Genomic DNA, 20,320 nt, shown 5'->3' on the forward strand with positions numbered 1-20,320 from the left:
CTGAGAGTGAGTTACATGAGTGTGAGGTGACCTTGTGAGTGGAGGCTGAGAGTGAGTTACATGAGTGTGAGGTGACCTTGTGAGTGGAGGCTGAGAGTGAGTTACACGAGTGTGAGGTGACCTTGTGAGTGGGGGCTGAGAGTGAGTTACACGAGTGTGAGGTGACCTTGTGAGTGGGGGCTGAGAGTGAGTTACACGAGTGTGAGGTGACCTTGTGAGTGGGGGCTGAGAGTGAGTTACACAAGTGTGAGGTGACCTTGTGAGTGGAGGCTGAGAGTGAGTTACACGAGTGTGAGGTGACCTTGTGAGTGGGGGCTGAGAGTGAGTTACATGAGTGTGAGGTGACCTTGTGAGTGGAGGCTGAGAGTGAGTTACATGAGTGTGAGGTGACCTTGTGAGTGGAGGCTGAGAGTGAGTTACATGAGTGTGAGGTGACCTTGTGAGTGGAGGCTGAGAGTGAGTTACACGAGTGTGAGGTGACCTTGTGAGTGGGGGCTGAGAGTGAGTTACACGATTGTGAGGTGACCTTGTGAGTGGGGGTTGAGAGTGATTTACACGAGTGTGAGGTGACCTTGTGAGTGGAGGCTGAGAGTGAGTTACACGAGTGTGAGGTGACCTTGTGAGTGGGGGCTGAGAGTGAGTTACACAAGTGTGAGGTGACCTTGTGAGTGGAGGCTGAGAGTGAGTTAGATGAGTGTGCGGTGACCTTGTGAGTGGAGGCTGAGAGTGAGTTACACGAGTGTGAGGTGACCTTGTGAGTGGAGGCTGAGAGTGAGTTATATGAGTGTGAGGTGACCTTGTGAGTGGAGGCTGAGAGTGAGTTACATGAGTGTGAGGTGACCTTGTGAGTGGAGGCTGAGAGTGAGTTACATGAGTGTGAAGGAACCTTGTGAGTGGAGGCTGAGAGCGAGTTACATGAGTGTGAGGTGACCTTGTGAGTGGGGGCTGAGAGTGAGTTACACGAGTGTGAGGTGACCTTGTCGGTGGGGGCTGAGAGTGAGTTACACGAGTGTGAGGTGTCCTTGTGAGTGGGGGCTGAGAGTGAGTTACACGAGTGTGAGGTGACCTTGTGAGTGGGGGCTGAGAGTGAGTTACACGAGTGTGAGGTGACCTTGTGAGTGGGGGCTGAGAGTGAGTTACACGAGTGTGAGGTGACCTTGTGAGTGGGGGCTGAGAGTGAGTTACACGTGTGTGAGGTGACCTTGTGAGTGGGGGGTTGAGAGTGAGTTACACGAATGTGAGGTGACCTTGTGAGTGGGGGCTAAGAGTGACGAGGATTTGCCCTTGTCTTCTCCCTCATGTTTTAAATATTTATTAACAGATATTCATATCCAAATTCCATCATTGAGCGCCTCATAATTACTGTTCCTCCCTCACAGCTCTGAACAACATTCCTCACTTCTCTGTAGATTTGCTGATATTTGCGAGTTTAGAAAAAAATTACTTCAGTTTTACGCTTACATGAAGCTGGCATGTACACACACTCCAGGGGAGGTAATAATTCAGCTTTTGTTATGACCTTGAAACATGAGTGTTGCTTCACTCACAAGCGCACTCAACCCACGCCCATGAGTGGACACGCCCACGCCCATGAGTGGACACGCCCACGCCTGTGAGTGGACACGCCCACGCCTGTGAGTGGACACGCCCACACCAACCCACTCCCTGTCAGCTGTCTGTCTGTCTCTCTCTCTGGCTTGCTGGCTCCCTTTTTTCCTGTCTAATTGTCTGTTATTTCTCTCCTGTCCATTCACCTGGGCTCTAGGAGACTTGAACCATGTCTAAAAGACATGGTTCTTTAACCATGTCGTGGCTCAGTCGATTAAGGCAGCGTCTGGGATCCTCTCGGACGACGGTTCGAACCCACGTCACGGCCCTTGTGGATTTGTTCATTTGATTCATCACGCTATTGTGATTTCTGTGTGTAAAGAGCTGCATGGTTTAGGTCAATTGGCCTTCTGCAGACTCCCAATATTTTTATGTTCTCAATACTACAGTAATATTTAAAGTTTTGAGAAATTTATGTTTCATTAAATCACTCTTGCAACGGCGGAATTAATTTTATCCATATTTCGCAACCTTCAGTATTTTACAATCTTTTAAAATTACCAACCCAATGTATCTTAAGTTATCTAATATATTCCTAAATTACTTTAAAACCCTGACCCCCAGTTGAGATATATGTATCTTAATACATATTACGGTAAAGCTTACTCGATATACAAAGTTTGGATTATAAACAGCAAGTTGTATAAATATTACTAACATCAAAATAAAAAAATGAAATACATTTATATAATTTCCTGCGACACTTTACGCCATAACTCACACACTTAATTGACTCATCACACTAATAATTAACTACTCAGGTCAATTACACGTGCAACGTATAAAATAATAATTACTGTTAAACACAATTACTGTATCATGACTTCTCGCTAAATAATAATAACTTAGACCTGTGAGTACATATGTGACTAAGAGGAACACCTGCAGTGTTAACAGAGCCGGAGCCACATGTGTGGACCTTCAGAGTGCCCGCTGGTGCCATCACCCTGGCAGCTGCTAGTGTGGCTGGCAACTGGTGCCATCACCCTGGTAGCTGCTAGTGTGGCTGGCAACTGGTGCCATCACCCTGGCAGCTGCTAGTGTGGCTGGCAACTGGTGCCATCACCCTGGCAGCTGCTAGTGTGGCTGGCAACTGGTGCCATCACCCTGGCAGCTGCTAGTGTGGCTGGCAACTGGTGCCATCACCCTGGCAGCTGCTAGTGTGGCAGGCACGCAGTAGCCACACCACACCACTCAGCCACACCACACCACACAGCCACACCACACCACACAGCCACACCACACAGCCACACCACACCACACAGCCACACCACACAGCCACACCACTCCTCACAGCCACACCACACAACACAGCCACACACCACACAGCCACACCACACCACACAGCCACACCACACCACACAGCCACACCACACAGCCACACCACACCACACAGCCACATCACACAGCCACACCACACCACACAGTCACACCACACCACACAGCCACACCACACCACGCAGCCACACCACACAGCCACACCACACAGCCACACCACACCACACAGCCACACCACACCACACAGCCACACCACACAGCCACACCACACCACACAGCCACACCACACAGCCTCACCACACCAGACAGCCACACCACACCAGACAGCCACACCACACAGCCACACCACACCACACAGCCACACCACACAGCCACACCACACCACACAGCCACACCACACAGCCACACCACACCAGACAGCCACACCACACCACACAGCCATACCACACCACACAGCCACACCACACCACACAGCCACACCACACCACACAGCCACACCACACCACACAGCCACAGCACACCACACAGCCACACCACACCACACCACACAGCCACACCACACAGCCACACCACACAGCCACACCACACACCACACAGCCACACCACACAGCCACACAACACAGCCACACCACGCCACACAGCCACACTACACAGCCACACCACACCACATAGCCACACCACACCACACAGCCACGCACCACACAGCCACGCACCACACAGCCACACTCCACACAGCCACACTCCACTCAGTCACACATCACACAGCCACACACCACACAGCCACACACCACACAGTCACAAACCACACAACCACACCACACCACACAACCACACCACACAGCTACACACCACGCAGCCACACCACACAGCAACACAACACAGCCTCACCACACCACACAGCAACACCACACAGCCACACCACACCACACAGCCACACCGCACCACACAGCAACACCGCACCACACAGCCACACCACACAGCCACACCACACAGCCACACCACAAAGCCACACCACATCACACAGCCACAACACACAGCCACGCCACACCACACAGCCACACCACACAGCCACACCACACCACACAGCCACACCACACCACACAGCCACACCACACCACACAGCCACACCACACCATAACGCCAAACCACAAAGCCACACCACACCACACAACCACACCACACCATAACGCCAAACCACACAGCCACACCACACCACACAACCACACCACACCACACAACCACACCACACCACACAACACAGCCACACCACACAGCCACACCACACCACACAGCCACACCACACCACACAGCCACACACCACACAGTCACACAGCCACACCACACCACACAGCCACACACCACACAGCCACACAGCCACACCACACAGCCACACAGCCACACCACACAGCCACACTACACCATACAGCCACACACCACACAGCCACACCACAGAGCCACACAGCCACACCACACAGCCACACCACACAGCCACACACCACACAGCCACACACCACACAGCCACACACCACACAGCCACACACCACACAGCCACACCACACAGCCACACACCACACAGCCGCACACCACACAGCAACACCACACAGCCACACCACACCACACAGCCACACCACACCACACAGACACACACACCACACAGCCACACCACACCACACAGCCACACCACACAGCCACACCACAGAGCCACACAGCCACACCACACAGCCACACCACACAGCCACACCACAGAGCCACACAGCCACACCACACCACACAGCCACACCACACAGCCACACCACACAGCCACACACCACACAGCCACACACCACACAGCCACACCACACCACACAGCCACACCACACCACACAGACACACACACCACACAGCCACACCACACCACACAGCCACACCATACAGCCACACCACACAGCCACACACCACACAGCCAGACCACACAGCCACACCACACGACATAGCCACACACCACACAGCCACACCACACAGCCACACCACACAGCCACACACCACACAGCCACACCACACCACATAGCCACACACCACACAGGCAAACCACACAGACACACCACACAGCCACACCCCACCACACAGCCGCACCACACAGCCACACCACACCACACAGCCACACCATACAGCCACACACCACACAGCCACACACCACACAGCCACACACCACACAGCCACACCACACCACATAGCCACACACCACACAGCCACACCACATAGCCACACAGCCACACCACACAGGCAAACCACACAGCCACACCACACAGCCACACCACACAGTCAGACCACACAGCCACACCACACAGCCACACCACACCACACAGCCACAGCACACAGTCACACCACACAGTCACACCACACAGCCACACCTCACAGCCACACCAGACAGCCACACCACACAGCCACACCACACAGCCACACCACACAGCCACACCACACAACCACACATTACACAGCCACACACCACACAGCCATACAGCCACACACCACACAGCCAAACACCACACAGCCAAACACCACACAGCCACACACCACACAGCCACACACCACACAGCCACACCACACAGCCACACCACACAACCACACATTACACAGCCACACACCACACAGCCATACAGCCACACACCACACAGCCAAACACCACACAGCCAAACACCACACAGCCACACACCACACAGCCACACACCACACAGCCACACACCACACAGCCACACACCACACAGCCACACACCACACAGCCACACACCACGCAGCCACACACCACACAGCTACACACCACACAGCCACACCACACCACACAGCCACACCATACAGCCATACCACACAGCCACACCACACAGCCACACACCACACAGCCAGACCACACAGCCACACCACACCACACAGCCACACACCACACAGCCACACCACACAGGCACACCACACAGCCACACCACACAGGCACACCACACAGCCACACCACACAGGCACACCACACAGGCACACCTCACAGCCACACCACACAGCCACACAGCCACACCACACAGCCACACCATACCGCCACACCACACACCCACGCACCACACAGCCAGACCACACAGCCACACCACACAGCCACACCACACAGACACACCACACAGCCACGCCACACCACTCAGCCACACCACACAGCCACACCACACAGCCACACCACATAGCCACACCACACCCCACAGCCACACCACACAGCCACCCCACTCCTCACAGCCACACCACACAACACAGCCACACACCACACAGCCACACCACACCACACAGCCACACCACACAGATACACCACACAGCCACACCACACAGCCACACCACACAGATACACCACACAGCCACACCACACAGCCACACCACACAGCCACACCACACAGCCACACCACATCACACAGCCACACCACACAGCCACACCACTCCTCACAGCCACACCACACAACACAGTTACACACCACACAACCACACCACACCACACAGCCACACCACACAGCCACACCACACCACACAGCCACACCACACCACACACCCACACCACACCACACAGCCACACCACACCACACAGCCACACCACACCACACAGCCACACCACACTACACAGCAACACCACACCACACAGTCACACCACACAGCCACACCCCACAGCCACACCACACAGCCACACCACACAGCCACAATACACAGCCACACCACACACCCACACCACATACCAACACCACACAGTCAGACCACACAGCCACACCACACCACACAGCCACTCCACACAGCCACAGCACACAGGCACACCACACAGCCACACCAGACAGCCACACCACACCACACAGCCACACACCACACAGCCACACTACACAGCCACACCACACAGCCACACCACACAGCCACACCCCACAGCCACACCACACAACCACACCACACAGCCACACCGCCACACCACACAGCCACACCACACCACACAGCCACAATACACAGCCACACCACCCAGCCACACCACACAGTCAGACCACACAGCCACACCACACAGCCACACCACACCACACAGCCACTCCACACAGCCACAGCACACAGTCACACCACACAGTCACACCACACAGCCACACCACACAGCCACACCAGACAGCCACACCACACCACACAGTCACACCACACAGCCACACCACACATCCACACACCACACAGCCACACACCACACAGCCATACAGCCACACACCACACACCACACAGCCACACACCACACAGCCAAACACCACACAGCCACACACCACACAGCCACACACCACACAGCCACACACCACACAGCCACACACCACACAGCCACACACCACACAGCCACACACCACGCAGCCACACACCACACAGCCACACACCACAACAGCCACACCACACCACACAGCCACACCATACAACCATACCACACAGCCACACCACACAGCCACACACCACACAGCCAGACCACACAGCCACACCACACCACACAGCCACACACCACACAGCCACACCACACAGGCACACCACACAGCCACACCACACAGGCACACCACACAGCCACACCACACAGGCACACCACACAGGCACACCTCACAGCCACACCACACAGCCACACAGCCACACCACACAGCCACACCATACCGCCACACCACACACCCACGCACCACACAGCCAGACCACACAGCCAGACCACACAGCCACACCACACCACCCAGCCACACAGCACACAGCCACACCACACAGCCACGCCACACCACTCAGCCACACCACACAGCCACACCACACAGCCACACCACACCCCACAGCCACACCACACAGCCACACCACTCCTCACAGCCACACCACACAACACAGCCACACACCACACAGCCACACCACACCACACAGCCACACCACACAGATACACCACACAGCCACACCACACAGCCACACCACACAGCCACACCACACAGCCACACCACACCACACAGCCACAATACACAGCCACACCACACACCCACACCACATACCAACACCACACAGTCAGACCACACAGCCACACCACACCACACAGCCACTCCACACAGCCACAGCACACAGGCACACCACACAGCCACACCACACAGCCACACCACACAGCCACACACCACACAGCCACACCACACAGCCACACCACACGGCCACACCACACAACCACACCACACAGCCACACCGCCACACCACACAGCCACACCACACAACCACACCACACAGCCACACCGCCACACCACACAGCCACACCGCCACACCACACAGCCACACCACACCACACAGCCACAATACACAGCCACACCACACCACACAGCCACACCATACAGCCATACCACACAGCCACACCACACAGTCACACCACACAGCCACACCCCACGGCCACACCACACAACCACACCACACAGCCACACCGCCACACCACACAGCCACACCACACCACACAGCCACAATACACAGCCACACCACACCACACAGCCACACCATACAGCCATACCACACAGCCACACCACACAGCCACACACCACACAGCCGGACCACACAGCCACACCACACCACACAGCCACACACCACACAGCCACACCACACAGGCACACCACACAGCCACACCACACAGGCACACCACACAGCCACACCACACAGGCACACCACACAGCAACACCACACCACACAGTCACACCACACAGCCACACCCCACAGCCACACCACACAGCCACACCACACCACACAGCCACAATACACAGCCACACCACACACCCACACCACATACCAACACCACACAGTCAGACCACACAGCCACACCACACCACACAGCCACTCCACACAGCCACAGCACACAGGCACACCACACAGCCACACCACACAGCCACACCAGACAGCCACACCACACCACACAGCCACACACCACACAGCCACACCACACAGCCACACCACACAGTCACACCACACAGCCACACCCCACGGCCACACCACACAACCACACCACACAGCCACACCACACAGCCACACCACACCACACAGCCACAATACACAGCCACACCACACCACACAGCCACACCATACAGCCATACCACACAGCCACACCACACAGCCACACACCACACAGCCAGACCACACAGCCACACCACACAGCCACACACCACACAGCCAGACCACACAGCCACACCACACCACACAGCCACACCACACAGGCACACCACACAGCCACACCACACAGGCACACCACACAGGCACAGCTCACAGCCACACCACACAGCCACACATCCACACCACACAGCCACACCATACCGCCACACCACACACCCACGCACCACACAGCCAGACCACACAGCCACACCACACAGCCACACCACACCTCCCAGCCACACAGCACACAGCCACACCACACAGCCACGCCACACCACTCAGCCACACCACACAGCCACACCACACAGCCACACCACACCCCACAGCCACACCACACAGCCACACCACTCCTCACAACCACACCACACCACACAGCCACACCACACAGATACACCACACAGCCACACCACACAGCCACACCACACAGATACACCACACAGCCACACCACACAGCCACACCACACAGCTACACCACACAGCCACACCACACCACACAGCCACACCACAGCCACACCACTCCTCACAGCCACACCACACAACACAGCCACACACCACACAGCCACACCACACCACACAGCCACACCACACAGCCACACCACTCCTCACAGCCACACCACACAACACAGCCACACACCACACAGCCACAGCCAAACTACAAAGCCACATCACACCACACAGCCGCACACCACACAGACGCACACCACACAGCCGCAAACCACACAGCCGCAAACCACACAGTCGCAAACCACACAGCCGCACACCACACAGCCGCACACCACACAGCCGCACACCACACAGCCGCACATCACACAGCCGCACACCACACAGCCGCACACCATACAGCCACACCACACCACACAGCCATACCACACCACACAGCCACACATCACACAGCCACACACCACACAGCCACACACACACAGCCACGCCACACAGCCACACACCACACAGCCACACCACACAGCCACACCACACCACACAGCCACACCACACCACACAGCCACACACCACACAGCCACACCACACAGCCACACCACACAGCCACACCACACAGCCACACCCCACAGCCACACCACACAGCCACACCACACCACACAGCCACAATACACAGGCACACCACATACCAACACCACACAGTCAGACCACACAGCCACACCACACCACACAGCCACTCCACACAGCCACAGCACACAGGCACACCACACAGCCACACCACACAGCCACACCAGACAGCCACACCACACCACACAGCCACACACCACACAGCCACACCACACAGCCACACCAAACAGTCACACCACACAGCCACACCCCACGGCCACACCACACAACCACACCACACAGCCACACCGCCACACCACACAGCCACACCACACCACACAGCCACAATACACAGCCACACCACACCACACAGCCACACCACACCACACAGCCACACCACACAGCCACACACCACACAGCCAGACCACACAGCCACACCACACCACACAGCCACACACCACACAGCCACACCACACAGGCACACCACACAGCCACACCACACAGGCACACCACACAGCCACACCACACAGGCACACCACACAGGCACACCTCACAGCCACACCACACAGCCACACATCCACACCACACAGCCACACCATACCGCCACACCACACACCCACGCACCACACAGCCAGACCACACAGCCACACCACACAGCCACACCACACCTCCCAGCCACACAGCACACAGACACACCACACAGCCACGCCACACCACTCAGCCACACCACACAGCAACACCACACAGCCACATCACACCCCACAGCCACACACCACACAGCCACACCACACCACACAGCCACACCACACAGATACACCACACAGCCACACCACACAGATACACCACACAGCCACACCACACAGCCACACCCCACAGGCACACCACACAGCCACACCACACCACACAGCCATACCACTCCTCACAGCCACACCACACAACACAGCCACACACCACACAGCCACACCACACCACACAGCCACACCACACAGCCACACCACTCCTCACAGCCACACCACACAACACAGCCACACACCACACAGCCACAGCCAAACCACAAAGCAACACCACACCACACAGCCGCACACCACACAGCCGCACACCACACAGCCGCAAACCACACAGCCGCAAACCACACAGCCGCACACCACACAGCCGCACACCACACAGCCGCACACCACACAGCCGCACACCACACAGCCGCACACCACACAGTAGCACACCATACAGCCACACCACACCACACAGCCATACCACACCACACAGCCACACATTACACAGCCACACACCACACAGCCACACACCAAACAGCCACACACACACAGCCACGCCACACAGCCACACACCACACAGCCACACCACACAGCCACACCACACAGCCACACCACACCACACAGCCAAACCACACCACACAGCCACACACCACACAGCCACACCACACAGCCACACCACACAGCAACACCACACCACACAGTCACACCACACAGCCACACCCCACAGCCACACCACACAGCCACACCACACCACACAGCCACAATACACAGCCACACCACACAGCCACACCACACAGTCAGACCACACAGCCACACCACACAGCCACACCACACCACACAGCCACAGCACACAGTCACACCACACAGTCACACCACACAGCCACACCTCACAGCCACACCAGACAGCCACACCACACCACACAGCCACACCACACAGCCACACACAACCACACATTACACAGTTACACACCACACAGCCATACAGCCACACACCACACAGCCAAACACCACACAGCCAAACACCACACAGCCACACACCACACAGCCACACACCACACAGCCACACACCACACAGCCACACACCACACAGCCACACACCCCAAGTGTAGGGGGTGTGGTACCCCTGGACCCCAGGTGTATGGGTGTGGTACCCCTGGACCCCAGGTGTAGGGGTGTGGCACCTCTGGACCCCAGGTGTAGGGGTGTGGTACCCCTGGACCCCAGGTGTAGGGCGTGTGGTACCCCTGGACCCCAGGTGTAGGGGTGTGGCACCTCTGGACCCCAGGTGTAGGGGTGTGGTACCCCTGGACCCCAGGTGTAGGGGGTGTGGTACCCCTGGACCCCAGGTGTAGGGGGTGTGGTACCCCTGGACCCCAGGTGTAGGGGTGTGGTACCCCTGGACCCCAGGTGTAGGGGTTGTGGTACCCCTGGACCCCAGGTGTAGGGGGTGTGGTACCCCTGGACCCCATGTGTAGGGGTGTGGTACCCCTGGACCCCAGGTGTAGGGGGTGTGGTACCCCTGGACCCCAGGTGTAGGGGTGTGGTACCCCTGGATCCCAGGTGTAGGGGGTGTGGTACCCCTGGACTCCAGGTGTAGGGGGTGTGGTACCCCTGGACCCCAGGTGTATGGGTGTGGTACCCCTGGACCCCAGGTGTAGGGGTGTGGTACCCCTGGACCACAGGTGTAGGGGTTGTGGTACCCCTGGACCCCAGGTGTATGGGTGTGGTACCCCTGGACCCCAGGTGTAGGGGGTGTGGTACCCCTGGACCCCAGGTGTTGGGGGTGTGGTACCCCTGGACCCCAGGTGTAGGGGTGTGGTACCCGTGGACCCCAGGTGTAGGGGTGTGGTACCCGTGGACCCCAGGTGTAGGGGTGTGGTACCCTTGGACCCCAGGTGTAGGGGTGTGGTACCCCTGCACCCCAGGTGTAGGGGTGTGGTACCCCTGGATTGCAGGTGTAGGGGGAGTGGTACCCCTGGACCCCAGGTGTAGGGGGTGTGGTACCCCTGGACCCCAGGTGTAGGGGTGTGGTACCCCTGGACCCCAGGTGTAGGGGGTGTGGTACCCCTGGACCCCAGGTGTGGGGGTGTGGTACCCCTGGACCCCAGGTGTAGGAGGGTGGTACCCCTGGACCCCAGGTGTAGGGGGTGTGGTACCCCTGGACCCCAGGTGAAGGGGTGTGGTACCCCTGGACCCCAGGTGTAGGGGTGTGGTACCCCTGGACCCCAGGTGTAGGGGGTGTGGTACCCCTGGACCCCAGGTGAAGGGGTGTGGTACCCCTGGACCCCAGGTGTAGGGGTGTGGTACCCCTGGACCCCAGGTGTAGGGGTTGTGGTACCCCTGGACCCCAGGTGTAGGGGTGTGGTACCCCTGGACCCCAGGTGTAGGGGTGTGGTACCCCTGGACCCCAGGTGTAGGGGTGTGGTACCCCTGGACCCCAGGTGTAGGGGTGTGGTACCCCTGGACCCCAGGTGTAGGTGTGTGGTACCCCTGGACCCCAGGTGTAGGGGTGTGGTACCCCTGGACCCCTGGTGTTGGGGATGTGGTACCCCTGGAGCCCAGGTGTAGGGGTGTGGTACCCATGGAACCCCAAGTGAAGGGGTGTGGTACCCCTAGACCCCAGGTGTAGGGGTGTGGTACCCCTGGACCCCAGGTGTAGGGGTTGTGGTACCCCTGGACCCCAGGTGTAGGGGTGTGGTACCCCTGGACCCCAGGTGTAGGGGTGTGGTACCCCTGGACCCCAGGTGTAGGGGTGTGGTACCCCTGGACCCCAGGTGTAGGGGTGTGGTACCCCTGGACCCCAGGTGTAGGTGTGTGGTACCCCTGGACCCCAGGTGTAGGGGTGTGGTACCCCTGGACCCCTGGTGTTGGGGATGTGGTACCCCTGGACCCCAGGTGTAGGGGTGTGGTACCCCTGGACCCCAGGTGTAGGGGTGTGGTACCCCTGGACCCCAGGCGTAGGGGGTGTGGTACCCCTGGACCCCAGGTGTAGGGGGTGTGGTACCCCTGGACCCCAGGTGTAGGGGTGTGGTACCCCTGGACCCCAGGTGTAGGGGGGTGGTACCCCCGGACCCCAAGTGTAGGGGGTGTGGTACCCCTGGACCCCAGGTGTATATGGGTGTGGTACCCCTGGACCCCAGGTGTAGGGGTGTGGCACCTCTGGGCCCCAGGTGTAGGGGTGTGGTACCCCTGGACCCCAGGTGTAGGGCGTGTGGTACCCCTGGACCCCAGGTGTAGGGGTGTGGTACCCCTGGACCCCAGGTGTAGGGGGTGTGGTACCCCTGGACCCCAGGTGTAGGGGGTGTGGTACCCCTGGACCCCAGGTGTAGGGGTGTGGTACCCCTGGACCCCAGGTGTAGGGGTTGTGGTACCCCTGGACCCCAGGTGTAGGGGGTGTGGTACCCCTGGACCCCAGGTGTAGGGGTGTGGTACCCCTGGACCCCAGGTGTAGGGGGTGTGGTACCCCTGGACCCCAGGTGTAGGGGTGTGGTACCCCTGGACCCCAGGTGTATGGGTGTGGTACTCCTGGACCCCAGGTGTAGGGGTTTGGTACCCCTGGACCACAGGTGTAGGGGGTGTGGTACCCCTGGACCCCAGGTGTATGGGTGTGGTACCCCTGGAGCCCAGGTGTAGGGGGTGTGGTACCCCTGGACCCAAGGTGTAGGGGGTGTGGTACCCCTGGGCCCCAGGTGTAGGGGGTGTGGTACCCCTGGTCCCCAGGTGTAGGGGTGTGGTACCCCTGGACCCCAGGTGTAGGAGGGTGGTACCCCTGGACCCCAGGTGTAGGGGGTGTGGTACCCCTGGACCCCAGGTGAAGGGGTGTGGTACCCCTGGACCTCAGGTGTAGGGGTGTGGTACCCCTGGACCCCAGGTGTAGGGGGTGTGGTACCCCTGGACCCCAGGTGAAGGGGTGTGGTACCCCTGGACCCCAGGTGTAGGGGTGTGGTACCCCTGGACCCCAGGTGTAGGGGTTGTGGTACCCCTGGACCCCAGGTGTAGGGGTGTGGTACCCCTGGACCCCAGGTGTAGGGGTGTGGTACCCCTGGACCCCAGGTGTAGGGGTGTGGTACCCCTGGACCCCAGGTGTAGGGGTGTGGTACCCCAGGACCCCAGGTGTAGGGGTGTGGTACCCCTGGACCCCTGGTGTTGGGGATGTGGTACCCCTGGACCCCAGGTGTAGGGGTGTGGTACCCCTGGACCCCAGGTGTAGGGGTGTGGTACCCCTGGACCCCAGGCGTAGGGGGTGTGGTACCCCTGGACCCCAGGTGTAGGGGGTGTGGTACCCCTGGACCCCAGGTGTAGGGGTGTGGTACCCCTGGACCCCAGGTGTAGGGGGGTGGTACCCCTAGACCCCAAGTGTAGGGGGTGTGGTACCCCTGGACCCCAGGTGTATATGGGTGTGGTACCCCTGGACCCCAGGTGTAGGGGTGTGGCACCTCTGGACCCCAGGTGTAGGGGTGTGGTACCCCTGGACCCCAGGTGTAGGGCGTGTGGTACCCCTGGACCCCAGGTGTAGGGGTGTGGTACCCCTGGACCCCAGGTGTAGGGGGTGTGGTACCCCTGGACCCCAGGTGTAGGGGGTGTGGTACCCCTGGACCCCAGGTGTAGGGGTGTGGTACCCCTGGACCCCAGGTGTAGGGGTTGTGGTACCCCTGGACCCCAGGTGTAAGGGGTGTGGTACCCCTGGACCCCAGGTGTAGGGGTGTGGTACCCCTGGACCCCAGGTGTAGGGGGTGTGGTACCCCTGGACCCCAGGTGTAGGGGTGTGGTACCCCTGGACCCCAGGTGTAGGGGGTGTGGTACCCCTGGACCCCAGGTGTATGGGTGTGGTACTCCTGGACCCCAGGTGTAGGGGTTTGGTACCCCTGGACCACAGGTGTAGGGGGTGTGGTACCCCTGGACCCCAGGTGTATGGGTGTGGTACCCCTGGACCCCAGGTGTAGGGGGTGTGGTACCCCTGGACCCAAGGTGTAGGGGGTGTGGTACCCCTGGACCCCAGGTGTAGGGGTGTGGTACCCCTGGACCCCAGGTGTAGGGGTGTGGTACCCCTGGACCCCAGGTGTAGGGGTGTGGTACCCCTGGACCCCAGGTGTAGGGGGTGTGGTACCCCTGGACCCCAGGTGTATGGGTGTGGTACCCCTGGACCCCAGGTGTAGGGGGTGTGGTACCCCTGGACCCCAGGTGTAGGGGTGTGGTACCCCTGGACCCCAGGTGTAGGGGTTTGGTACCCCTGAACCCCAGGTGTAGGGGTGTGGTACCCCTGGACCCCAGGTGTAGGGGGGTGTGGTACCCCTGGACCCCGGGTGTAGGGGGGTGTGGTACCTCTGTACCCCAGGTGTAGGGGGTGTGGTACCTCTGGACCCCGGGTGTAGGGGGTTGGTACCCCTGGACCCCGGGTGTAGGGGGGTGTGGTACCCCTGGACCCCAGGTGTAGGGGTGTGTGGTACCCCTGGACACCAGGTGTAGGGGTGTGGCACCTCTGGACCCCAGGTGTAGGGGTGTGGTACCCCTGGACCCCAGGTGTAGGGGGTGTGGTACCCCCTGGACCCCAGGTGTAGGGGGGTTACCCCTGGACCCCAGGTGTAGGGGGTGTGGTACCCCTGGACCCCAGGTGTAGGGGTGTGGTACCCCTGGACCCCAGGTGTAGGGGGTGTGGTACCCCTGGACCCCAGGTGTAGGGGTGTGGTACCCCTGGACCCCAGGTGTAGGGGGGGTACCCCTGGACCCCAGGTGTAGGGGTGTGGCACCTCTGGACCCCAGGTGTAGGGGTGTGGTACCCCTGGAACCCAGGTGTAGGGGGGGTACCCCTGGACCCCAGGTGTAGGGGGGGTGGTACCCCTGGACCCCAGGTGTAGGGGGGGTACCCCTGGACCCCAGGTGTAGGGGGTGTGGTACCCCAGGACCCCAGGTGTAGGGGGGGTAACCCTGGACCCCAGGTGTAGGGGGGTGGTACCCCTGGACCCCTGGTGTAGGGGGTGTGGTACCCCTGGACCCCAGGTGTAGGGGGGGTACCCCTGGACCCCAGGTGTAGAGGGTGTGGTACCCCTGGACCCCAGGTGTAGGGGGTGTGGTACCCCTGGACCCCAGGTGTAGGGGGTGTGGTACCCCTGGACCCCAGGTGTAGGGGTGTGGTACCCCAGGGGTAGGGGGTGTGGTACCGCTGGACCCCAGGTGTAGGGGTGTGGTACCCCAGGGGTAGGGGTTGTGGTACCCCTGGACCCCAGGTGTAGGGGGGGTACCCCTGGACCCCAGGTGTAGGGGTGTGGTACCCCTGGACCCCAGGTGTAGGGGGGGGTACCCCTGGACCCCAGGTGTAGAGGATGTGGTACCCCTGGAGCCCAGGTGTAGGGGTTGTGGTACCCCTGGACCCCAGGTGTAGGGGTGTGGTACCCCTGGACCCCAGGTGTAGGGGGTGTGGTACCCCTAGACCCCAGGTGTGGGAGGTGTGGTCCCCCTGGACCCCAGGTGTAGGTGGGGGTACCCCTGGACCCCAGGTGTAGAGGGTGTGGTACCCCTGGAGCCCAGGTGTAGGGGGTGTGGTACCCCTGGACCCAAGGTGTAGGGGTTGTGGTACCCCTGGACCCCAGGTGTAGGGGGGTTACCGCTGGAGCCCAGGTGTAGGGGGTGTGGTACCCCTAGACCCCAGGTGTGGGTGGTGTGGTACCCCTGGACCCCAGGTGTAGGGGGGGTACCCCTGGACCCCAGGTGTAGGGGTGTCGTACCCCTGGACCCCAGATGTAGGGCGTGTGGTACCCCTGGACCCCAGGTGTAGGGGTGTGGTACCACTGGACCCCAGGTGTAGGGGTGTGATACCCCTGGACCCCAGGTGTAGGGGGTGTGGTACCCCTGGACCCCAGGTGTAGGGGGTGTGGTACCCCTGGACCCCAGGTGTAGGGGGTGTGGTACCCCTGGACCCCAGGTGTAGGGGGTGTGGTACCCCTGGACCCCAGGTGTAGGGGGTGTGGTACCCCTGGACCCAAGGTGTAAGGGGTGTGGTACCCCTGGACCCCAGGTGTAGGGGGTGTGGTACCCCTGGACCCCCAGGTGTAGGGGGTGTGGTACCCCTGGACCCCAAGTGTAGGGGGTGTGGTACCCCTGGACCCCAGGTGTAGGGGGTGTGGTACCCCTGGACCCCAGGTGTAGGGGTGTGGTACCCCTGGACCCCAGGTGTAGGGGGTGTGGTACCCCTGGACCCCAGGTGTAGGGGTGTGGTACCCCTGGACCCCAGGTGTAGGGGGTGTGGTAACCCTGTACCCCAGGTGCAGGTGGTGTGGCGCTGCCGTAGACGGTGGACGACCTCGGTGTCTTCTCTAACAGGTGGACACTACACCCTACGAACAAACCCTGGCACTACACCCTAGGACCACACCCTGGCACTACACCCTAGGACCACACCCTGGCACTACTCTCTGGCACTTCACCCAATCACTACACCATGGCACTACACCCTGGGACTCCCTGTGCACTACACTCTGGCACTATACCTTGGTACTACACTCTGGCACTACACCCTTGGACTACACCCTGGCACTACACCCTGGCACTACACCCTGGCACTACACCCTGGCATTACACCTTGGTACTACACTCTGGCACTACACTCTGGCACTACACCCTGGCACTACACCCTGGCACTACACCCTGGCACTACACCCTGGCACTACACCCTGGCACTACACCCTGGCACTACACTCTGGCACTACACTCTGGCACTACACCCTGGCACTACACCCTGGCACTACACCTTGGTACTACACTCTGGCACTACACCCTTGGACTACACCCTGGCACTACACCCTGGCACTACACCTTGGTACTACACTCTGGCACTACACCCTTGGACTACACCCTGGCACTACACCCTGGCACTACACCCTTGGACTACACCCTGGCACTACACCCTGGCACAACACCCTGGCACTACACCCTGCCACTTCACCCTGGCACCACACCCTGGCACTACACCCTGGCACTACACCCTGGCACTACACCCTGACACTACACCTTGGCACTACACCCTGGCACTACACCTTGGCACTACACCCTGGCACTACACCCTGGCACTACACCTTGGCACTACACCCTGGCATCACACCCTGGCACTACACCCTGGTACTACACCTTGGCACTACACCCTGGCATCACACCTTGGCACTACACCCTGGCACTACACCTTGGCACTACACCCTGGCATCACACCTTAGCACTACACCCTGGCACTACAACCTGGCACTACACCGTAGCACTACACCCTGGCACTACACCCTGGCACTACACCCTGGCACTACACCCCGGCACTACACTCTGGCACTACACCCTGGTACTACACTCTGGCACTACACCCTTGGACTACACCCTGGCACTACACCCTGGCACTACACCCTTGGACTACACCCTGGCACTACACCCTGGCACAACACCCTGGCACTACACCCTGCCACTTCACCCTGGCACCACACCCTGGCACTACACCCTGCCACTTCACCCTGGCACCACACCCCTGGCACTACACCCTGCTACTTCACCCTGGCACCACACCCTGGCACTACACCTTAGCACTACACCCTGGCACTACACCCTGGCACTACACCCTGGCACTACACCCTGACACTACACCCTGGCACTACACCCTTGGACTACACCCTGGCACTACACCCTGGCACAACACCTTGGCAATATACCCTGCCACTACACCTTGGCAATGCACCCTGGCACTACATTCTGGGACCACACCCTGGCACTACACCCTGCCACTTCACCCTGGCACCACACCCTGGCACTACACCCTGCCACTTCACCCTGGCACCACACCCTGGCACTACACCCTGCCACTTCACCCTGGCACCACACCCTGGCACTACTCCCTGCTACTTCACCCTGGCACCACACCCTGGCACTACACCTTAGCACTACACCCTGGCACTACACCCTGGCACTACACCCTGGCACTACACCCTGACACTACACCTTGGCACTACACCCTGGCACTACACCTTGGCACTACACCCTGGCACTACACCCTGGCACTACACCTTGGCACTACACCCTGGCATCACACCCTGGCACTACACCCTGGTACTACACCTTGGCACTACACCCTGGCATCACACCTTGGCACTACACCCTGGCACTACACCTTGGCACTACACCCTGGCATCACACCTTAGCACTACACCCTGGCACTACAACCTGGCACTACACCGTAGCACTACACCCTGGCATCACACCTTGGCACTACACCCTAGCACTACACCTTGGCACTACACCCTGGCATCACACCTTGGCACTACACCCTGGCACTACACCCTGGCACCACACCCTGGCACTACACTCTGGCACCACACCCTGCCACTACACTCTGGCACCACACCTTGGCACTACACCCTGGCACTACACTCTGGCACCGCACCCTGGCACTACACCCTGGCACCACACCCTGGCACTACACTCTGGCACCACACCCTGGCACTACACCCTGGCACCAC

This window comes from Procambarus clarkii, chromosome 3 (assembly GCF_040958095.1).
Source record: "Procambarus clarkii isolate CNS0578487 chromosome 3, FALCON_Pclarkii_2.0, whole genome shotgun sequence".
In the NCBI taxonomy this organism is placed as follows: Eukaryota; Metazoa; Arthropoda; class Malacostraca; order Decapoda; family Cambaridae; genus Procambarus; species Procambarus clarkii.